The sequence below is a fragment of the Trichomycterus rosablanca genome, chromosome 10, assembly GCF_030014385.1.
Source record: "Trichomycterus rosablanca isolate fTriRos1 chromosome 10, fTriRos1.hap1, whole genome shotgun sequence".
NCBI classification, from domain to species: domain Eukaryota; kingdom Metazoa; phylum Chordata; class Actinopteri; order Siluriformes; family Trichomycteridae; genus Trichomycterus; species Trichomycterus rosablanca.
Genome location: NC_085997.1, coordinates 9199593 through 9220785, shown reverse-complemented (window position 1 = coordinate 9220785; position 21193 = coordinate 9199593). Strand labels below are relative to the sequence as shown.

The 21193-nt window shown below is 38.5% G+C and overlaps 5 non-coding genes across 5 annotated transcripts; 4 read left to right on the top strand and 1 right to left on the bottom strand.

The window, feature by feature from the left end:
- The first annotated feature begins 5597 nt into the window (after positions 1 to 5597).
- Positions 5598 to 5680, top strand: trnal-cag (transfer RNA leucine (anticodon CAG)). Its single transcript has one exon. It is a non-coding gene; the product is annotated as a tRNA-Leu (tRNA).
- Positions 5681 to 7551: 1871 nt separating this feature from the next.
- On the top strand, positions 7552 to 7624 carry trnaa-agc (transfer RNA alanine (anticodon AGC)). The gene has a single exon. It is a non-coding gene; the product is annotated as a tRNA-Ala (tRNA).
- Positions 7625 to 14310: 6686 nt separating this feature from the next.
- trnal-uag (transfer RNA leucine (anticodon UAG)) lies at positions 14311 to 14393 on the bottom strand. The gene has a single exon. It is a non-coding gene; the product is annotated as a tRNA-Leu (tRNA).
- Positions 14394 to 16203: 1810 nt separating this feature from the next.
- On the top strand, positions 16204 to 16276 carry trnak-uuu (transfer RNA lysine (anticodon UUU)). Its single transcript has one exon. It is a non-coding gene; the product is annotated as a tRNA-Lys (tRNA).
- A 2161-nt stretch (positions 16277 to 18437) lies between these two features.
- On the top strand, positions 18438 to 18510 carry trnaa-agc (transfer RNA alanine (anticodon AGC)). The gene has a single exon. It is a non-coding gene; the product is annotated as a tRNA-Ala (tRNA).
- Positions 18511 to 21193: the final 2683 nt, after the last annotated feature.

Genomic DNA, 21193 nt, shown 5'->3' with positions numbered 1-21193 from the left:
TCCACTCACCCCTGTCACAGACTGTTCACCCTTCTGCCCTCGGGTAAAAGGTACAGTAGTCTACGCTGCAACACGGACCGGTTCAGAAGAAGTTTCTACCCAACTGCCATCAGACTTCTGAACAGAACAAATTAACCCAAATCTGATAAATATTTTCATCTATGGGTATAACATGTGCAATATCCTTAAATCTTAACAAGCAGTAACAAAATGTGCAATAACAAAATGTGCAATAATTATCATTATGTATAACCACTGTGAATTTTTATGCATGTGCAATACTTTAACTACAATGTGCAATTTTCATAATGTCAGTATTATTATTAGTAGTATTATTTAACTTTACTATTCTATTACTATTCTATATATATTTCTTATTTTTTAAACCTGTGGTGTTTTTAACGTGAACCAATGCACGTAATCTCGTTTTTTCTGTACACTTCGGTGTACAGTAAAATGACAATAAAGTAAATCTTGAATCTTGAATCTCTTGAACAATCACACTTCCACCACCTGGTGGTATGATGGATGTTCTTATTGTTTCTTATTATGGAATACATTAATTCATTCACTGCCTGTTTTATCCTGGTAATGATCACTGTGAGTCTTTTTTTTATAAAAAAAAAACTTCAAAAAGTAAATAAAAAAGATAACAATAATATCATTTCAGTTATATAAATAGCAGCGATCAAACTAAGAAATAAAACTCTGGTGCATTTTAATATTGTAGCATTATAAGTTCATGCGTTTCTGTCAAAACAAAACAAAAAAGTTATGTAAATAAAACTGTTTAAGAGTAAACAGGGCGTTAATGACATTGTAACACTGACAGACTGGCCTAAAGATTAATGCTGCAACGAATTTCACCATAATTTTATCATTTCAGATTCCGAGTTGCTGCCAAATGATCATAATGTTTCTGCACTGGAGAATGCGGGCATCGATCCCACTACCTCTCGCATGCTAAGCGAGCGCTCTACAATTTGAGTTAATTCCCCTTACGAAGACCCCACCTTTACTAATGTACTAACAGAGCGTTGATGCTGCATTATAAAGTCAGGGTGCAAGTGTTTAAGCTCAGACTCAGCTTTATAGTCATTCTATTACATAATACAATATTAACTGTATTTATATTATTCAATCTTGTGGACGATTGAATAGCCTACAACAAGCACAAACCGGGTTTGAGTTCGTAACAAATAATCCAGTCAGTTAAAAAGCCAACAAGAAGGCTGTACCTAATACACTCATATACCAGAGAAAACACACCCTAACATGCTAGTGCCGTTACAGTGCTAAGAATGGTCCACCCAAAAAACATTATTTGGTCAGTTGGAGATCTCATATGGGGCTCCCTTTCTATTGATATATGGTTTACAGCCTAGTGACAAAGTGTACAGTGCAGCAAATGGGTTACAGATTAAGGAGTTTGTACAAATCTTAGTCCGTGTGGGGTGAGAGTGGTATTAATCATATCCTGGCTAGACAGGATGGCCGAGCGGTCTAAGGCGCTGCGTTCAGGTCGCAGTCTCCCCTGGAGCCGTAGGTTTGAATCCCACTTCTGACAGCACATACTTGATATAAATTTATGTCATTAACCCACTACCATACATAATAATGTGAAAAGATATAACAGTTCGTACAAATCTTAGTCCTAGTTAGTCTTAGTTTTCTATTACAAAAACTATCCTTTACTCTTTGTAAATTTTAATGGATTAACAGAGCGTTGATGCTGCATTAAGTAGGAGTGCAACGTGTTTAATCTCACATACTCTTTTCTATATTATGTGGTGCTTTTATATCATCACAGACTCAGTTTATTTAAAATGTTCATCCCAGCTTTTAGGACGAACTGAAAAAAATAATAACTGTCTTTGTACCACTGACAGACTGACTTAAGGGTTGATGCTGCATTTAAAGGGGATGTCGTGAGTTTCAGCTGTTTATCTTTTACAAAGCAGTTCACCAGATGAAAAACCAACAAAATGTCACGTACCGCTGCTTTAACCAAAAACATTTCAAAATTGAAAAATTACAAGTTATTGCGTTTGTCAATTTAAAAATCAAAAATTATTTTTAAAAAATCTTTTAAAAAATTAAAAAATGATTTGAGTGAAAATAGAGCATAAATGTTATTGTTACATTGTAAATTTTGATGCTGCGTTTCAGTGAGCATTGACGCAACAAGTTTCATATTACGTGATGCCTTAAATGATCATAATGTTTCTGCACAGGAGAATGTGGGCATCGATACCGCTACCTCTCACATTCTAAGCGAGCGCTCAGCCATTTGAGCTCATTCCCCCTACTATGAACCTCCTTTACCCTTTGCAAATTGTAATGTACTGACAGAGCAGAGTGTTAATGCTGCATAACTGTCTTTGTACCACTGACAGACGGACTTAAGGGTTGATGCCAAAATAGTGCAGTTCAAAAAGTCTCAGTCAGCCGACAGTGCCAACATGCAGCCATATTCGGGGATGAGATCTTTTATGAAGTGCATTCTTTTTGATTTTGTTGGACTTGTAGGAGATAGTTCTGTTCTTGTTGCAGTGCTGCTGGAGGGTTTTCTTTTTAATGGTGGTGGTGGGGTGTTTGTGATTATATGTAACTGTAATACCTTATGTGCATTTGCATCTTTGTTCCCATTTTGAAGGTATAAAGCATGAGCTGTCAGAAGAGGAATTCGAACCCACGGCTCCAGGGGAGACTGCGAGCTGAACGACTGCTTGGCCATCCTGACTTGCTTGCACATTACCAATGCCAATTTTGCTCAACACCCCCACATGTCCTGAGATTTGAACTGCAAGCTGCTTGAGCTACAGCAACAAGGCGCCGAGGAACTAATACACAGAGTTTTGCTCGAGTCCAATCATAAAGGCCAATTCCCATAGCAGAAGTCGAAAACCTGGGTAAAAATCAGGAATCCTGACCGCTAGACCATATGGGAAACTGCAAGGCTCAGCACCGGCTGACGCCAGAATCAGCCACTTCATTCTGCTCTGCCAAGTCTTTGTCACCTTGACAAGACCTGCATTGTTGGATCTGGGGTACAGAGAACCATACACAAGGAGTTAGAGAGACAAAAAAAGAGTGAGAATAGGAACCTTCGAAGCACGGCATACAAAAAGACAGTGCCGTGACCCAGATTCGAACCGGGGTTGCTGCAGCCACAACGCAGAGGACTAACCACTATACGATCACGGCTTCCCAGCAGTCTGCCACTGGTGGCTCATGTCGGCTGCTCCCTGATAGACTGCAGTCATAGTTCCAACAGCATCAGCCACTTCTTTCCGCTCTGACAAGTATTTTTCACTTAAGACCTCCATTGTTGGATGCATTGTTTGTGCTCCATACACAAAGAGTTAGAGAGACAAAAAAAAGGCATAAGGTAACCGAGCCAGCCAGGAGTCGAACCTTTAGGTCTTTAACCCTCTAACATACATAATAATGTGAAAAGATTTAGCAGTTCGTACAAATCTTTGGCCATGTGGGGGTGTTGAGGAGAATTGGCTTTGCTAAAGGACATTCAAGTCAGGGTGGCCGAGCGGTCTGAGGCGCTGCGTTCAGGTCGCAGTCTCCCCTGGAGGCGTGGGTTCGAATCCCACTTCTGACAGCTCATGCTTTATACAAATTTACATCTTTAGAGGACACAGCCATCAGGGAATACAGTTTTCATCAAAGGGTGTACATGGTCTGCAACAATGCTGAGGTAGGTGGTACGTGTCAAAGTAACATCCACATGGATGCCAGGACCCAGGCTTTTGATCACTGAAAATGTGAGAAATTTAATCATGTATTTATACTGATCCAGGGCTGGACGATATGGCTAAAATTTATATCACAATATAACTCCTAATTTCGGTCGATACGATATAATTCCGATATCGATATGAATAATACAAATGTCAGAAAAACTGCTAAAAACACCAAAATTGGATGGCTGTACCTGCAAACCTCTTTTCTGGTTTCTGGCAAGAAATACAAGCTGAATACACCACTGAATTAGTCCTTCATCTCTTATCAGCTATTTCGTCTCTGCTTCTTTTTCAACTGTAGACAGTGGCAAAGCCAGACAGTTTTCATAGGGGTGGCCAAACTGAGACCATTAATCACACAGGGGCGGCACAGAAACTGTCTGATACCTTATTTTTTGTATGTGGCTAGTGGCTGTTGATCTAGTAGCGTTTTGGTCACTCACTCGTTTACCTATGGCAGTGAGTACCATGTAGAATTACATCAAGCCTAGCATAATACGCTTTTTTTATTTTTTTCTCATTTTCCCTGACAAGTGAAAAACTAAAATACAGCCTATAACCTTAACAGAATTTCAAAGATATTCCTGTGCAATACTTGATCATTTGACTGCAAACTTGTGTGTACTGATGAGACTCATTTGAACCCCAGAACATGCTAGTGTGAATGCATGGAAAACAAACTTTAATTTTCTTTCAGGAATATGATACATTCTGACCAACACTATTAAGCCAAATCAGCATTGAAAATTGACTTTACTTTTAATAGCCTTGTACAATGTTGGGGCTTCTTAAAACTGAACATTATATTTTCAATAGAAGTGTTATTTAAATGCTATTAAATTGTCTTTGAAAAAAAAAAACCCCGCCCAATTAGGAGGAAAACCGCCCAATCTGGCAACAGCGGAACGCTAATATTCCGTTGGTGCCTTTACTCGTAGCGCGCCACAACTAATAAGAAGTAGTAGTAATAACTGGTATTGGTACTCAGTAGTATTAGTACTCAGTAGTACTACTTCTTCTGTAATTGTCTTGGTGGGTGACATTCATGTTAAATGTGTTACTGCACTGTTTTGGTGAAGAACTACTTGCTTGAGGTGCGCTGTTGAATTGCGTCCCTGTGGGAACACCTGCGTGCAGAAATGCTTCCGCAAAAAAAGTAACACTTGTGTTGATGCTGCATTATGTAAGGTCCAGAATAGTGCAGGATATACCAACTGTTTAATGTAGTGCAATTACTACAGTTTGTTTGAAACGGCTGAGCGTACAACTAGTTGGTGTGGAGAACATGTTACACATACAGTGTGCTATTATTTCAAGCTGATCAAGTACATGCTATTTCACTTAGAAATATCTCACAAAGTACAAATTCTTCATCATTCTAAATAAACCATGTAGTACGGGACATTACTGCTCTACCGACTGAGCTATTCGGGCTCTGCAACCTGCTTTAATCCCACAAGGATGTGACATAAATTACAAACTTTAACATACGTTGTCATGTAAAACTTTCAAGAATTTTAACAATTAATATAAAAAGGTTTTATTGCCAAAAGTATTTACTCGTCTGCCTTCACACGCATATGAGTTCACCCTAACACGCTAGTGCCGTTACAGTGCTAAGAATGGTCCACCCAAAAAACATCATTTGGTCAGTTGGAGATCTCATATGGGGCTCCCTTTCTATTGATATATGATTTACAGCCTAGTGACAAAGTGTACAGTGCAGCAAATGGGTTACAGTCAGTAAATTTACCATACATAATAATGTGAAAAGATTCAGGAGTTTGTACAAATCTCAGTCTGTGTGGGGCGAGGGTGATGTGTGTGGTGCTCCAGCTAGTCAGGATGGCCGAGCGGTCTAAGGCGCTGCGTTCAGGTCGCAGTCTCCCCTGGAGGCGTGGGTTCGAATCCCACTTCTGACAGCTCATACTTTATACAAATTTACATCTTTACCTTTCTACCATACATAATAATGTGAAAAGAAATAACAGTTAGTACAAATCTTAGTACTAGTTAGTCTTAGTTTTTTATTATTTCAAATGCCATTATTAATTTGTAATCACTGATTTGTGAGATATCAGCAGTAGTAGGTCATGTTTAACTGGTTTAATTTTGTTTAAGCGCTGATTATCGGCTGTTTTTCTGTTTTCCATGCATTTTGGCGGGCTTTTAAATGCGCAATCTGGCAACCCTGACTGAAGCGTTCATTCATATTTTGGAGCGATGTATGTTTGTATGCTAGAATATAAATAACATCTTTTACAAACTGCTGTCTATTTACATTGACATTTTCTCTTCTGTCTAAACATTTTTGGAATTGGGTTTGCTGAATATCAATACAGGCAAATGAAGCGCATTTAAAAAAGCTTTAAAGCATTCTTGAAAAATGATCAGGCCAACCTTTTTAAAAAGTAGATCCCGATGACCTGTTGACTGAAATAGTAGATCCCAAGCCACAGAAGTGTGGGCACCAGTTTTACATTGGCTACGTTTTAACAAGACGTACCAAGAATGGCCTGTAGATGGCGCACTGTAGTCGTTTTTTAAAAGCAAGCTATGGCCAATTATGCCACCGAACTTAAATATGTACAATACTTTATAATGTATCAATTGTAACAGTATCAAATAATAAAACATTATAAAAAATTATAAGTTTATGCGTTTCTGTCAAAACAAAACAAAAAAGGTATGTAAACAAAACTGTTTGAGCGTAAATAGGGCGTTACTGACATTGTAACACGGACAGACTAGCCTTATGGTTAATGCTGCAACGAATTTGACCGTAATTTCATCTTTTCAGATTGCAAAATGATCATAATGTTTCTATACTGGAGAATGTGGGCATCGATCCCACTACCTCTCGCATGCTAAGCAAGCGCTCTACCATTTGAGCCACTAGGTTTACAGCCTAGTGACAAAGTGTACAGTGCAGCAGATGGGTTACAGTCAGTACATTTACAATACATAATAATGTGAAAAGATTAAGCAGTTTATGTGTTCAAATCCCACTTCTGACAGCTCATGATTTAAACAAATCTACTTACAGCCATTAGGGAATACAGTTTTCATCAAAGGGTGAACATGGTCTGCAACAATGCTGAGGTAGGTGGTACGTGTCAAAGTAACATCCACATGGATGCCAGGACCCAGGCTTCTGATCACTGAAAATCTGAGAAACTGAATCATGTATTCATCCTGATCTTGTTCTGTTTATTGTTGCAGCTCTGCTGGAGGGTTATTTTTTTGGTGTTTGTGGTGGTGGTGGTGGTGGGGTCTTTGTTCCCATTTTGGTTTATTTAGTATATGATGTACTTTACATCCATTTAAATATGTACTTAAATACTTAAATATCCATTTAAGTATGTTTATTCAGCGTCCATTTACATTGTTACAGCAGTATTTTACGACAAAAATGGAAATGTTCACATTATTTAAATGGATGTAAAGTACATCATATACTAAATAAACCAAAATGGGAACAAAGACCCCCCCACCACCACCACAAACACCAAGAAAATAACCCTCCAGCAGAGCTGCAACAAGAACAGGACAATCTCCTACAGGTCCAACAAAATCAAAGAAAAAATGCACTTCATAAAAGACCTCACATTGTTCGTCCTAAAGGCTAAGATCAACGTTTTAAATAAACTGAGTCTGTGATGGTTTAAAAACATAGCGTAATACAGAAAACAGTACGTGAGCTTAAACACGTTGCACCCTCACTTTATAATGCAGCATCAACGCTCTGTTAGTACATTACAATTTACAAATTCTAAAGGAAGGTTCTGTGTAAGGGGAATTAGCTCAAATGGTAGAGCGCTCGCTTAGCATGCGAGAGGTAGTGGGATCGATGCCCACATTCTCCAATGCTGAAACATTATGATCACTTAAGGCAACACATAATATAAAAGTCGTTGCTCACTGAAACGCTGCATCAAACATTAGGTCAGTCTGTAAGTTCTACAGTGACAGTTATGCTCTATTTTTACTCAAATCGTTTGGTTTAAAGACCTTTTTTGACATGTTTAAATTGACAAATATAGCGTCCCCTAGCACCCCTGGCTGTATTTGGAAAGCACTCCCTGACTTCTTTTAATTGTTTAAGAAATCTCTTTCTTTGTGGTAATGTAAGGATTTAAAAGGGCCACTACTTATCAGTACTTACGATTATTTTATATTTAAGCTATACTCTTATTTAAACCGAAAAAACTACTTCAATTTCCCTATATATATGTGGTACTAACCTTGCACAAAAAAACCTGCGACTAACACCATTTACAGTAGCTGTATTAACATTATCCCTGACTCACATACCAAACTTGTATACGTTAATAATACTTAAACAAATTAACTATTTACTCATTTACACAATCATTAATATGCATTTCAAACCCCAATATATTTTACAAAAATGTTATAATACAGATTCACTCAAATTACCATCAGTAATATTCAAAATATTATCAATCTCTCCTAAGTTAGGTAAATAACTAACTAAAAAAAAGGGTACCCAAAATTTCCGTTGCAGGCCTGATCCAACCTAATAGTCCCAATCAGCACAGATCATGAAGTATATTTGGTCGGTTGTGGTGGAGCTGTCCACGTTCTTTGTTTACATGGATGAAACAGAAAAAATCCACCAGTCTTTTTCCTTTTGATCTTGGATGAAACAATCAGAGTTTATCCGATGCTTTTAATCCACTGTAATCATCACAGCTGCTGAGGAAGCGTACTGCCTTCAATGTCCATGCGCGAAACTCAAGAGACGAAGTTCACGGCTGATGCAGCATAAACAATGTCACTAATCGACTGTAAGATGTTAATATAAGACTCACTGTCCGTTTGTCTTTACGCATCAAGAGAGATAAATCCTAAACAGGTGTTTTACCCGCTTACATGACACTTGTTTCACATCACGCTATTTTCTCCACTTTTTTCTTCTTTTTCCACCCACTTTCTCCCGCTCTTTTCCCGACCTGTGACAGTTCATGCTGATTGGCTTAAAAATAAATCAAGGGAGGGCTATACATACACTTTACTTTAAACAGCATAAAACAACCAGAACATTATTTACAGAACAAATAAGAACAACTTATTTACTAGTTATAAATTAACATAAACAAAATATTAGTAATCTCCAAATTTTAATTGGGCTACACAAACACACAATAACTTATAATTCTCCAATTTTGAAATGTCTCGGAGTTTTATCTGAAACGACTTTTTGTTAAAGTAGCGGTACGTGACTTTTTAATGGTTTTTCTTCTGGTGAAACTGCTTCATAGAAGATGAACAGCTGAAACTCACGACATCCCCTTTAAAATGCAGCATCAACCCTTAAGTCAGTCTATCAGTGGTACAAAGACAGTTTTGATTGGGTTTAGTTCGTCCTAAAGTCTGCGATAAAAGTCTGTGATGGTTTAAAAGCAAGGTATAATACAGAAAAGAGTATGTGAGCTTAAACACGTTGCACCCTCACTTTATAATGCAGCATCAACGCTCTGATAGTACATTACAATTTACAAAAGGCTAAAGGGGATTAATCGTAAGGGGAATTAGCTCAAACGGTATCGCGCTCGCTTAGCATGCGAGAAGTAGCTGGATCGATGATCGCATTCTCCAATGCAGAAGCAGTGCAAACTTTTAAGCACATTTCCCTGTGAGATTAGTAGTAAATAACATTTAGACTTTCTAAACAAACCATGTACTACGGGACAATGCCGCTTACACAACACAGTCAGAAACAACTCGCCCGAACAAGGACTTGAACCCTGGACCCTCAGATTAAAAGTCTGATGATCTACCGACTGAGCTATCCGGGATGTGAAAACCTGGGCTGTCTCTCTTGAGGGTGATTATATAAAGTTTTAGGTGAAGGCTGTTGCTGTTTACACACAAAGAAAAACACCTCTTGAGGAGAATTTTGCAGGTGGATTACAAACAGATTCCTTTCTTTCACCTTTTTCCTTTTTTTTCTGTATCAACTGCACGACTGTTTTCCAGTCATTAAAATGTTTTGTGCATTTATATGTGGCAAGAGAAAAAAAAATTCATAAAAATCAAATTGAGTTAGCAAAGAACCTTGAATTATACTAAAGGGTTCTTCAAGTAGAAACAGTTCTACCAAGAACACAAAAAGAACCCTTTCAAAAAAACATTATTTGGTCAGTTGGAGATCTCATATGGGGCTCCCTTTCGATTGATATATGATTTACAGCCTAGTGACAAAGTGTACAGTGCAGCAAATGGGTTACATTCAGTACATTTACCATACATAATAATGTGAAAAGATTAAGCAGTTCGTACAAATATTAGTCCGTGTGGGGCGAGGGTGGTGGTGATGGTACCCAAGCTAGTCAGGATGCGGTCTAAAATGCTGAGTTCAGGTCACAGTGTCCCATGGAGGTCTGGGTTTGAATCCCACTTCTGACTGCTAGTGCTTCATACAAACTTATGTCTTTAACCCTCTAACATACAGTGCCTTGCAAAAGTATTCAGCCCCCTTGAACTTTTCAACCTTTTGCCACATTTCAGGCTTCAAACATAACGATATGAAATTGTAATTTTTTGTGAAGAATTAACAACAAGTGGGACACAATCGTGAAGTGGAACAAAATTTATTGGATATTTTAAACTTTTTTTTAGAAATAAAAAACTGAAAAGTGGGGCGTGCAATATTATTCAGCCCCCTTGCGTTAATACTTTGTAGCGCCACCTTTTGCTGCGATTACAGCTGCAAGTCGCTTGGGGTATGTCTCTATCAGTTTTGCACATCGAGAGACAGAAATTTTTGCCCATTCTTCCTTGCAAAACAGCTCGAGCTCAGTGAGGTTGGATGGAGAGCGTTTGTGAACAGCAGTTTTCAGCTCTTTCCACAGATTCTCGATGGGATTCAGGTCTGGACTTTGACTTGGCCATTCTAACACCTGGATACGTTTATTTGTGAACCATTCCATTGTAGATTTTGCTTTATGTTTTGGATCATTGTCTTGTTGGAAGATAAATCTCCGTCCCAGTCTCAGGTCTTTTGCAGACTGCAACAGGTTTTCTTCCAGAATGGTCCTGTATTTGGCTCCATCCATCTTCCCATCAATTTTAACCATCTTCCCTGTCCCTGCTGAAGAAAAGCAGGCCCAAACCATGATGCTGCCACCACCATGTTTGACAGTGGGGATGGTGTGTTCAGGGTGATGAGCTGTGTTGCTTTTACGCCAAACATAACGTTTTGCATTGTGGCCAAAAAGTTAGATTTTGGTTTCATCTGACCAGAGCACCTTCTTCCACATGTTTGGTGTGTCTCCCAGGTGACTTTTTATAGATATCTTTGAGAAATGGCTTTCTTCTTGCCACTCTTCCATAAAGGCCAGATTTGTGCAGTGTACGACTGATTGTGTCCTATGGACAGATTCTCCCACCTCAGCTGTAGATCTCTGCAGTTCATTCAGAGTGATCATGGGCCTCTTGGCTGCATCTCTGATCAGTCTTCTCCTTGTTTGAGCTGAAAGTTTAGAGGGACGGCCGGGTCTTGGTAGATTTGCAGTGGTCTGATACTCCTTCCATTTCAATATGATCGCTTGCACAGTGCTCCTTGAGATGTTTAAAGCTTGGGAAATCTTTTTGTATCCAAATCCGGCTTTAAACTTCTCCACAACAGTATCTCGGACCTGCCTGGTGTGTTCCTTGGTCTTCATGATGCTCTCTGCGCTTTAAACAGAACTCTGAGACTGTCACAGAGCAGGTGCATTTATACGGAGACTTGATTACACACAGGTGGATTCTATTTATCACCATCAGTCATTTAGGTCAACATTGGATCATTCAGAGATCCTCACTGAACTTCTGGAGTGAGTTTGCTGCACTGAAAGTAAAGGGGCTGAATAATATTGCACACCCCACTTTTTAGTTTTTTATTTCTAAAAAAAGTTTAAAATATCCAATAAATTTCGTTCCACTTCACGATTGTGTCCCACTTGTTGTTGATTCTTCACAAAAAATTACAATTTCATATCGTTATGTTTGAAGCCTGAAATGTGGCAAAAGGTTGAAAAGTTCAAGGGGGCTGAATACTTTTGCAAGGCACTGTATGCTGCCATTAGGCCAAATGCTACAGGCTAACAACATTGATTACCATAGTTATGCAGATGACACACAGATATATCTGGCTCTCTCATCAGATGATTACAGCCCAATAGATTCACTGTGTCAGTGTCTGGAGGACATCAATAACTGGATGAGCCAGAATTTTTTACAATTAAATAAGGACAAAACAGAGATTGTGGTGTTTGGCAGCAAAGAAAAGAGGTCTAGTGTCAGTGAGCACCTCAGTTCCCGGGCTCTAAAAACCAAAGACCAAGTCCGAAATCTTGGCGTGCTAATAGACTCAGATCTTACATTCACCAGCCATATTAAAACCATCACCAAAACAGCCTTCTACCATCTTAGAAATATAGCCAAAATCAAGGGTCTAGTGTGCCAACAAGACCTAGAGAAGCTGATCCATGCTTTTATCTCCAGTAGGGTGGACTATTGTAATGGTCTCTTAACTGGACTTCCCAAAAAGACAATTAAACAGTTACAGCTCATTCAGAACGCTGCTGCTAGAGTTTTAACTAAGACGAAGAGAACTGAGCACATCACTCCAGTTCTAAAATCTCTACACTGGCTTCCGGTTAGTTACAGAATAGAATTTAAAGTGCTGCTACTGGTCTATAAATCACTGAATGGGTTCGGCCCAGAATACATCTCAGATATGTTTAGAGAATATAAACCTAGTAGATCTCTTAGATCCATGGACTCAGGTCAGCTAGTTGAGCTCAGAGTCCAAACTAAACATGGTGAAGCAGCATTTAGCTGTTGGGCTGCATATAACTGGAACAGACTGCCAGGAGATATTAGATGTTCCGCAAATGTAGAAATGTTTAAATCCAGGTTAAAAACTTTTCTTTTTTCTTGTGCCTATGATTGAGCTCGAAATTTTTGCTATTACCCTATTTCTTTTAGTTTTTCATGCTCTTAATAATTCTTTTTATAGAGTAGTGTACATTCTAAATTGTAGTGTATATTTTACTATATTTTCTTTTAGTTTTCATGTTTTAATTGCTTATCTCTCTTGTTTTAATTTCGTATTTCCCAAATTGTAGGGTATATTTTACAATATTTTCTTTTAATTTTTCATGTTCTTAATTTTTATCTCTCTTGTTTGAATTTCATGTTGTCTTAATTGTAACTAAATGTTTGCAAGAAGTCTTTCTGAGGTTCTAGATCTCAGGAATGTTTTAATGCTTTTAATTTTTCCTTATGTAAAGCACTTTGAATTGCCACTGTGTATGAAAGGTGCTATACAAATAAACTTGCCTTGCCTTGCCTTGCCTTGCCTTACGCCCAGTTTAAATCTATATTTATGTGCAGCCTAATAATGCACTGAGTTTTACATATTAATACCCACGTATTTTATGTTGCCTTAAAGACTCACTTAGATCCTGACCAAATTTTTGATGCTGTGTTTCATTAAGCAATGCCGCAACAAGTTTCATATTACATGTTACCCTTAAATAATCATAATGTTTCTGGAGAATGCGGGCATCGATCCCGCTACCTCTCACGTGCTAAGCAAGCATTCTACCATTTGAGCTAATTCCCCTTTCAAAGAACACACCAAACTGTATAATGTACTAACAGAGCGTTGATGTTGCATTATAAAGTGAGGGTGCAACGTGTTTAAACTCACGTACTCTTGTTTATATTATGCGTTGCTTTTAAACGATCTAAGACTCACTTTATTTAAATGTTGATCTTAGCATTTAGGATGAACAATGTGAGGTCTTTTATGAAGTGCATTTTCTCTTTGATTTTGTTGGACTTGTGGTGGTGGTGGTTAGGGGAAGGGGGTTGTGATTATATGTAACTTTACTACCTCATGTGCATTTGTGTCTTTGTTCCCATTTTGAAGGTTGTGATATTACTTTAAGCTTAACTTTTCTTTTTCATGTAATTACTGATATTTTACTGGATCTCTGCTGATATCTTGTGGGCCATATTGACTAATCAGTGAAAATTAATGTTTCCTTGTATAATAAAACCATTATGCTTATTTAGCTTTAATTAGCTTTAATTATTAAAGAGTTAATAAAATAGTGATGGTGAAACTAAAAACCTGTTATTACCATCACTAAGTGTCTTTACCCTCACAAGAAGTTATGTGTTGGTAATGACATGTTGAGGTAATGACAGTTTTTACTTAGGAAAAAAGTAAACAGCTAGTATACAATGTACTTTACATACATTTAAATAATGTGAACATTTCAATTGTAAAATACTGCTGTAACAATGTAAATAGACGCTGAATAAACATACTTTATGATCAGAATGAATACGTTTAAATTTCTCACATTTTTAGAAATCAGAAACCAGGGTCCTGGCATCCATGCGGATGTTACTTTGACACATACCACCTACCTCAGCATTGTTGCAGACCATGTACACCAAGTTCATGCAAACTGTATTCCCTGATGGCTGTGTCCTCTAAAGAAGTAAACTTGCATAAAGCATGAGATGTCAGAAGTGGGATTTGAACCCACGCCTCCAGGGGAGACTGCAACCTAAACGCAGCGCCTTAGACCGCTCAGCCATCCTGACATGCTCGCAAGTTCGTTATGCCAATTACCAACAACACCCCCACATGGCCAAAGATTTGTACAAAGCGCTGAATCTTTTCACATTATTATGTATCTTAGAGGGTTAAAGACATAATGTGTATAAAGCACTAGCAGTCAGAAGTGGGATTCAAACCCACACCTCCATGGGACACTGTGACCTGAACTCAGCGTTTTAGACCTCATCCTGACTAGCTTGGGTACCATCGACACCACCCTCGCCCCACACGGACTAATATTTGTACGAACTGCTTAATCTTTTCACATTATTATGTATAGTAATTGTACTGACTGTAACCCATTTGCTGCACTGTACACTTTGTCACTAGGTTGTAAATCATATATCAATCGAAAGGGAGCCCCATATAAGATCTCCAACTGACCAAATAATGTTTTTGGGTGGACCATTGTTAGCACTGTAACGGCACTAGCATGTTAGGGTGTGTTTTCTCTGGTATGAGTGTATTAGGTACAGCCTTCTTGTTGGGTTTTTAACTGACTGGATTATTTGTTAAGAACTCAAACCCTGTTTGTGCTTGTTGTAGGCTATTAAATCGATCACTAGATGGCATAATATGAATACAGTTAATATTGCGTTAGACTCAAGCAATAGAACACGAGAGGGAGTGTGTTATCGCGAATAACATCACGGCTGTGATTCGGTCGCAGGCACGCGTGTTATTCGCGATAACACACGACCTCAAGTGTTCTATTGCTTTTATACAACAGTTTTTACAAAATAAAGAAAGAAAATAAATCAAAGAAGCCCTGAATTTCATAATAAATATGCTTTAATATTGACAATACCTTCCGCCAAAAAGTAGTTCCACAACGAATATAAAGTTTAACACTACAAAGCAGACATCCCAAGTTGCAAAAACTCATTTCAGGGAGGTAAGAACAACAAGAAGAAAAAGGCAAGAACCTCCGAAGGAAAAAATAAAAATAAAAAACCTCTTGCACACACCAAAGGATATTGGTGATAACAGAACTTTTAGGAGCTGCTAACTGGGCTATTAAACTAACTGTTCGCGTTACAAACACATTAATGTACATACATAGTGCACTAGATTGTGTATCAGATCACGGATTTATGTTCCCTACATAGTGCACTAGACAGTAAATTAGACAACTGATTTATGTTCCCTACACAGTGCGCTAGATTGTATATCAGATAACGGATTTAAAACGCGATCGGGAAAAAGGTCTGTGTCGCCTGCGTGCGCGTTTGTGTGCATGAAGCTTGTCGTTACTGGCAACGCGTCAGCGGAGTAATACAGTTGTGGTGTGAAAAGGCTGTGCTGTTATCACGAATATCAGCACGGTTAAAACGCTTCTCAACCAATCAGATTGTAAGGTCGGAACTAACTGTTGTATAAAGTAAAACGATGTCTGTTTCTATCACAGTTTCATCGCATGCTGACCTCTAGAATACAACTAATGTATGTAGCACTAAGAAGTGTTTCTTAAGGGTTCTTTTTGTGTTCTTGGTAGAACTGTTTCTACTTGAAGAACCCTTTAGTATAATTTAAGGTTCTTTGCTAACTCAGTTTGAGTTTTATGGATTTTTTTTTCTCTTGCCACATATAAATGCACATAACATTTTAATGACTGGAAAACAATCGTGCAATTGATACAGGAAAAAAGGAAAAAGGTGAAAGAAAGGAATCTGTTTGTAATCTACCTGCAAAATTCTCCTCCCGAGATGTTTTTCTTTGTGTGTGTAAGCAGCAACATACTTCACTTAAAACTTTATATAATCGCCTTCAAGAGAGACAGCATGGATTTTTAAAGCCTGGGTAGCTCAGTCGGTAGAGCATCAGACTTTTAATCTGAGGGTCCAGGGTTCAAGTCCCTGTTCGGGCGAGTTGTTTCTTACTGCATTAGGTAAGAGGTAATGTCCCATACTACATGGTTTATTCAGAAAGTTGAAGAATTTGTACTTTGTGAGATGTTATTAAGTGAAATATCATGTACTTGATAAGCTTGAAATAATAGCACACTGTATGTGCAACATGTTCTCCACCCCAACTAGTTGTTTCTAACAGACTGTAGTAAATAGAGGACAGTTTAAATCTATATTTATGTGTAGCCTAATAATGCGCTGAGTTTTAGATATTAATTTCCACATATTTTTTGTTGCCTTAAAGACTCACTTAAATCCTGATCTAATTTTTGATGCCGCGTTTCATTAAGCGATGCCGCAACAAGTTTCATATTACATGATACCCTTAAATAATCATAAGGTATCTGCACTGGAGAATGCGGGCATCGATCCCGCTACCTCTCACATGCTAAGCGAGCGCTCTGCCATTTGAGCAAATTCCCTTTATGATGCACCTTTGTTCCCATTTTGAAGGTTGTGATATTGCTTTAAGCTTAATTTTTCTTTTTCATGTAATTACTGATATTTTACTGGATCTCTGCTGATATCTTGTGGGCCATATTGACTAATCAGTGAAAATTAATGCGCTGCCTTGTATAATAAAACCATTATGCTTATTTAGCTTTAATTAGCTTTAATTATTAAACAGTTAATAAGATAGTGATGGTGAAACTAATAACCTGTTATTACCATCACTAAGTGTCTTTACCATCACAACAAGTTATGTGTTGGTAATGACATGTTGAGGTAATGACAGTTTTTACTTAGGGATGCACTGTGCGATTGACTATAAGATCGTGATCGACGTATTGGGCACCCCTGATGTAAAACAACTGTACTTTTGGTAACCCCTTTTGGAGTCTTTCCAAGAAATTGCTCCTGATAACTTTTATTGTTTATTGAAACACAACATTTCCATCACAGATCTGCTTCAAACTTAGGAAAATCCGCTGTCAGAACTCGGACACAGTCTCTATGTTCAAGTCTAGATTGAAAACATGTTTATTTACTCAGGCTGTTGATTGGTCTTTTCAAACTAAACAAGCAAACCTAGTTATGCTGTAATAGTTAGGGGTGGTGGAGTCTAAACCTGTAAAACTCTCTGATATTTTACTCCTAACGATTTCACATTGTAACAACATCTTCTGTTGTTTTAACCCGAGGTGGTTCTGACGGAAACCTGTTCACCCTCTCGAGGTTAAAGACTGCAGTGCCAACAATGCTGCTCCTACTAGATGTGACGGACACCTGGCGTGTTTGCACCAAAAATGTCCAGAATGTACAACAGACTTTATCACAGACTGGACTGAACAATGAAGAACTTACATTATTTTTTTGCTAGTTACAACTTTCAGTTCAATTTAATTTTGTGTTTGTATGATTTGTGTAAATCCTTTTTATTTAAAGTATCCTCCAGGCCACCCAAGAAGGATGGGTCCCTGCTGAGTCTGGTTCCTCTCAAGGTTTCTTCCTGAGTTTTTCCTTGCCACAGTCGCCCTTCGGCCTGGATTCTGTAAAGTTGCTTTGAGACAATGTTCATTGGAAAAAGCGCTATATAAATAAATTTGACTTGACATGTGTCCGAGATCTCTAACTCAAGCACCGTTTATGCAATCCATTTGAGTACTACTGTATTTTATAGAGTACATACTGAGCTTTTTATTAATGTCACATTTGTGGGTGTGTGGCAAGCAGCTCATGAACTTTCTTTTAAAAATGGCTGCCATGTCATATTTCACATTTCATGGAAATAAGCAAAGTAAGAGATCAGTTTCGTTCAATATGAGTCGTAACTTCAGTTTATAAAGATTACAGAAATGTACAGCAATTTTAACCCTTTCTCAACAAAACATTTATCCAATGTCCTTTGTTGTGGACAGCAGGACTTACTACACCCGGTTTTTAGCCTATTTCTATACAAGGAAGCAGAGGGCTGAGTAAGGCAGAAAATATTTTATGGAACAGATTTATGCAGGAAATTCAGGTGGTGGTGTGTTAGTGTGTGTTGTGCTGGTATGACTGGATAAGACACAGCAGTGCTGCTAGACTGAGAATAGTCCACCAACCAAAAACATCCAGCCATCAGCACCCAGTGGGAAGCGTCCTATGTCCACTGATGAAGGTCTAGAAAGTTTTGTGTAAGGGGAATTAGCTCAAATGGTAGAGCGCTCGCTTAGCATGCGAGAGGTAGTGGGATCGATGCCCACATTCTCCAGTACACAAACATTATGATCATTTTGCAATCTGAAAAGATGAAATTACGGTAAAATTCGTTGCAGCATTAACCATAAGGCTAGTCTGTCCGTGTTACAATGTCAGTAACGCCCTATTTACGCTCAAACAGTTTTGTTTACATACCTTTTTTGTTTTGTTTTGACAGAAACGCATAAACTTATAATTTTGTATAATGTTTTATTATTTGATACTGTTACAATTGATACATTATAAAGTATTGTACATTAAGTTCGGTGGCATAATTGGCTTGCTTTTAAAAACGACTACAGTGCGCCATCTACAGGCCATTCTTGGTACGTCTTGTTAAAACGTAGCCAATGTAAAACTGGTGCCCACACTTCTGTGGCTTGGGATCTACTATTTTAGTCAACAGGTCATCTGGATCTACTTTTTAAAAAGGTTGGCCTGATCATTTTTCAAGAATGCTTTAAAGCTTTTTTAAATGCGCTTCATTTGCCTGTATTGATATTCAGCATTACAGGGCAAGCGTGGGTCCAGTGTCACGAACACGGGGCTCAAGACAAAAATACACCCTGGACAGGGCGCGTCAAACCATCGCAAAGCATCACACACTAATTTATCCACTCACTCACACATACAGGTGCAATTTAGAGCAGCAATTACACCTACTGGCACGTTTTCATATCCGGAGGAAAGCCACGCATACATGGTGAGTATACACCGATCAGCCATAACATTAAAACCACCTCCTTGTTTCCACACTCACTGTCCATTTTATCAGCTCCACCATATAGAAGCACTTTGTAGTTCTACAATTACTGACTGTAATCCATCTGTTTCTCAACATGCTTTTTTATCCCCCTTTTATGCTGTTCTTCAATGGTCAGGACTCTCCTGTGTTGTGCTGGTATGAGTGGATAAGACATAGCAGCGCTGCAGGTTTTTAAACACCTCACTGTCACTGCTGGACTGAGAATAGTCCACCAACCAAAAACATCCAGCCAACAGCGCCCTGTGGGAAGTGTCCTATGACCACTGATGAAGGTCTAGAAGATGACCAACTCAAACAGCAGCAATAGATGAGCGATCGTTTCTGACTGTCTCTACAAGGTGGACCAACTAGGTAAGAGTGTCTAATAGAGTGGACAGTGAGTGGACACGGTATTTAAAAACTCCAGCAGCGCTGCTGTGTCTGATCCACTCATACCAGCACAACACACACTAACACACCAACACCATGTCAGTGTCACTGCAGTGCTGAGAATGATCCACCACCTAGATAATACCTGCTCTGTAGTGGTCATGTCAATAATTGTAGAACTACAAAGTGCTCCTATATGGTAAGTGGAGCTGATAAAATAGACAGTGAGTGTAGAAACAAGGAGGTGGTTTTAATGTTATGGTTGATTAGTGTAAACTCACACACTGCTGTATGTGCTTGCATGACTGTAGGACGCGTTTTCAGTGCATTACCGTAATATCCATAAAATGTGTCCTTGAGATTTCAGTGCAGAAAAGTTTGTGTAGAGACTGCAGCAGCGGATACTGTGTTTGTTTAGATTTTGAGGTCATACTTTATTAACAAGGTAAGTTTATTTTTTAAAGAAAAGTTTGTGTATATTAGCTTCTGGATATTTTCGGATGCTACGGACAAAACTGTGTTGTACTGCTATGATGATACGACTATGTTCCAAACACTTTTAGACTCTTCCACCACCGTTAGCGCTTCTCTCAGTTAGTTCAGCTCATTAAATATATTATCCACAGTATCGCTTACTTTTACAAACCCAATTCCAAAAATGTTTAGACAGAAGGGAAAATGTCAATGTAAATTGACAGCAATTTGTAAAAGATGTTATTTATATTCTAGCATACAAACATACATCGCTCCAAAATAATGAATGAACGCTTCAGCCAGGGTTGCCAGATTGCGCATTTCAAAGCCCGCCAAAATGCATGGAAAACCGCCCAAACATACTCACGAAAAACAGCCGATGATCAGCGCTTAAAGAATATTAAACCAGTTAAACATGACCTACTACTGCTGATATCTCACAAATCAGTGATTATAAATTATTAATGGCATATCTTTTCACATTATTATGTATGGTAGAGGGTTAAATATGTAAATTTGTTTAAAGCATGAGCTGTCAGAAGTGGGATTCGAACCCACGCCTTCAGGGAAGACTGCGACCTGAACGCAGCGCCTTAGACCGCTCGACCATCCTGACTAGCTGGGGTACCATTGATACCACCCTCACCCCACATGGTCTAAGATTTGCACAAACTGCTTAATCTTTTCACATTATTATGTATGGTAGAGGGTTAAAGACGTAAATTTGTGTAAAGCATGAGCTGTCACAGTGCCTTAGACTGCTAAAACCATTCTGTCTAGCTTGGACACTGTTGACGCCACTCCCACCCCACACAGACTAATATTTGTACAAACTGCTTAATCTTTTCACAAATTATTATGTCTGGTAAATTTACTGACTGTAACCCATTTGCTGCACTGTACACTTTGTCACTACGCTGTAAACCATGTATCAATAGAAAGGGAGCCCCATATGAGCACTCCAACTGACCAAATAATGTTTTTTGGGTGGACCATTGTTAGCACTGTAACGGCACTAGCGTGTTAGGGTGTGTTTTCTCTGGTATGAGTGTATTAGGTCCAGTTTTCTTGTTGGGTTTTTAACTGA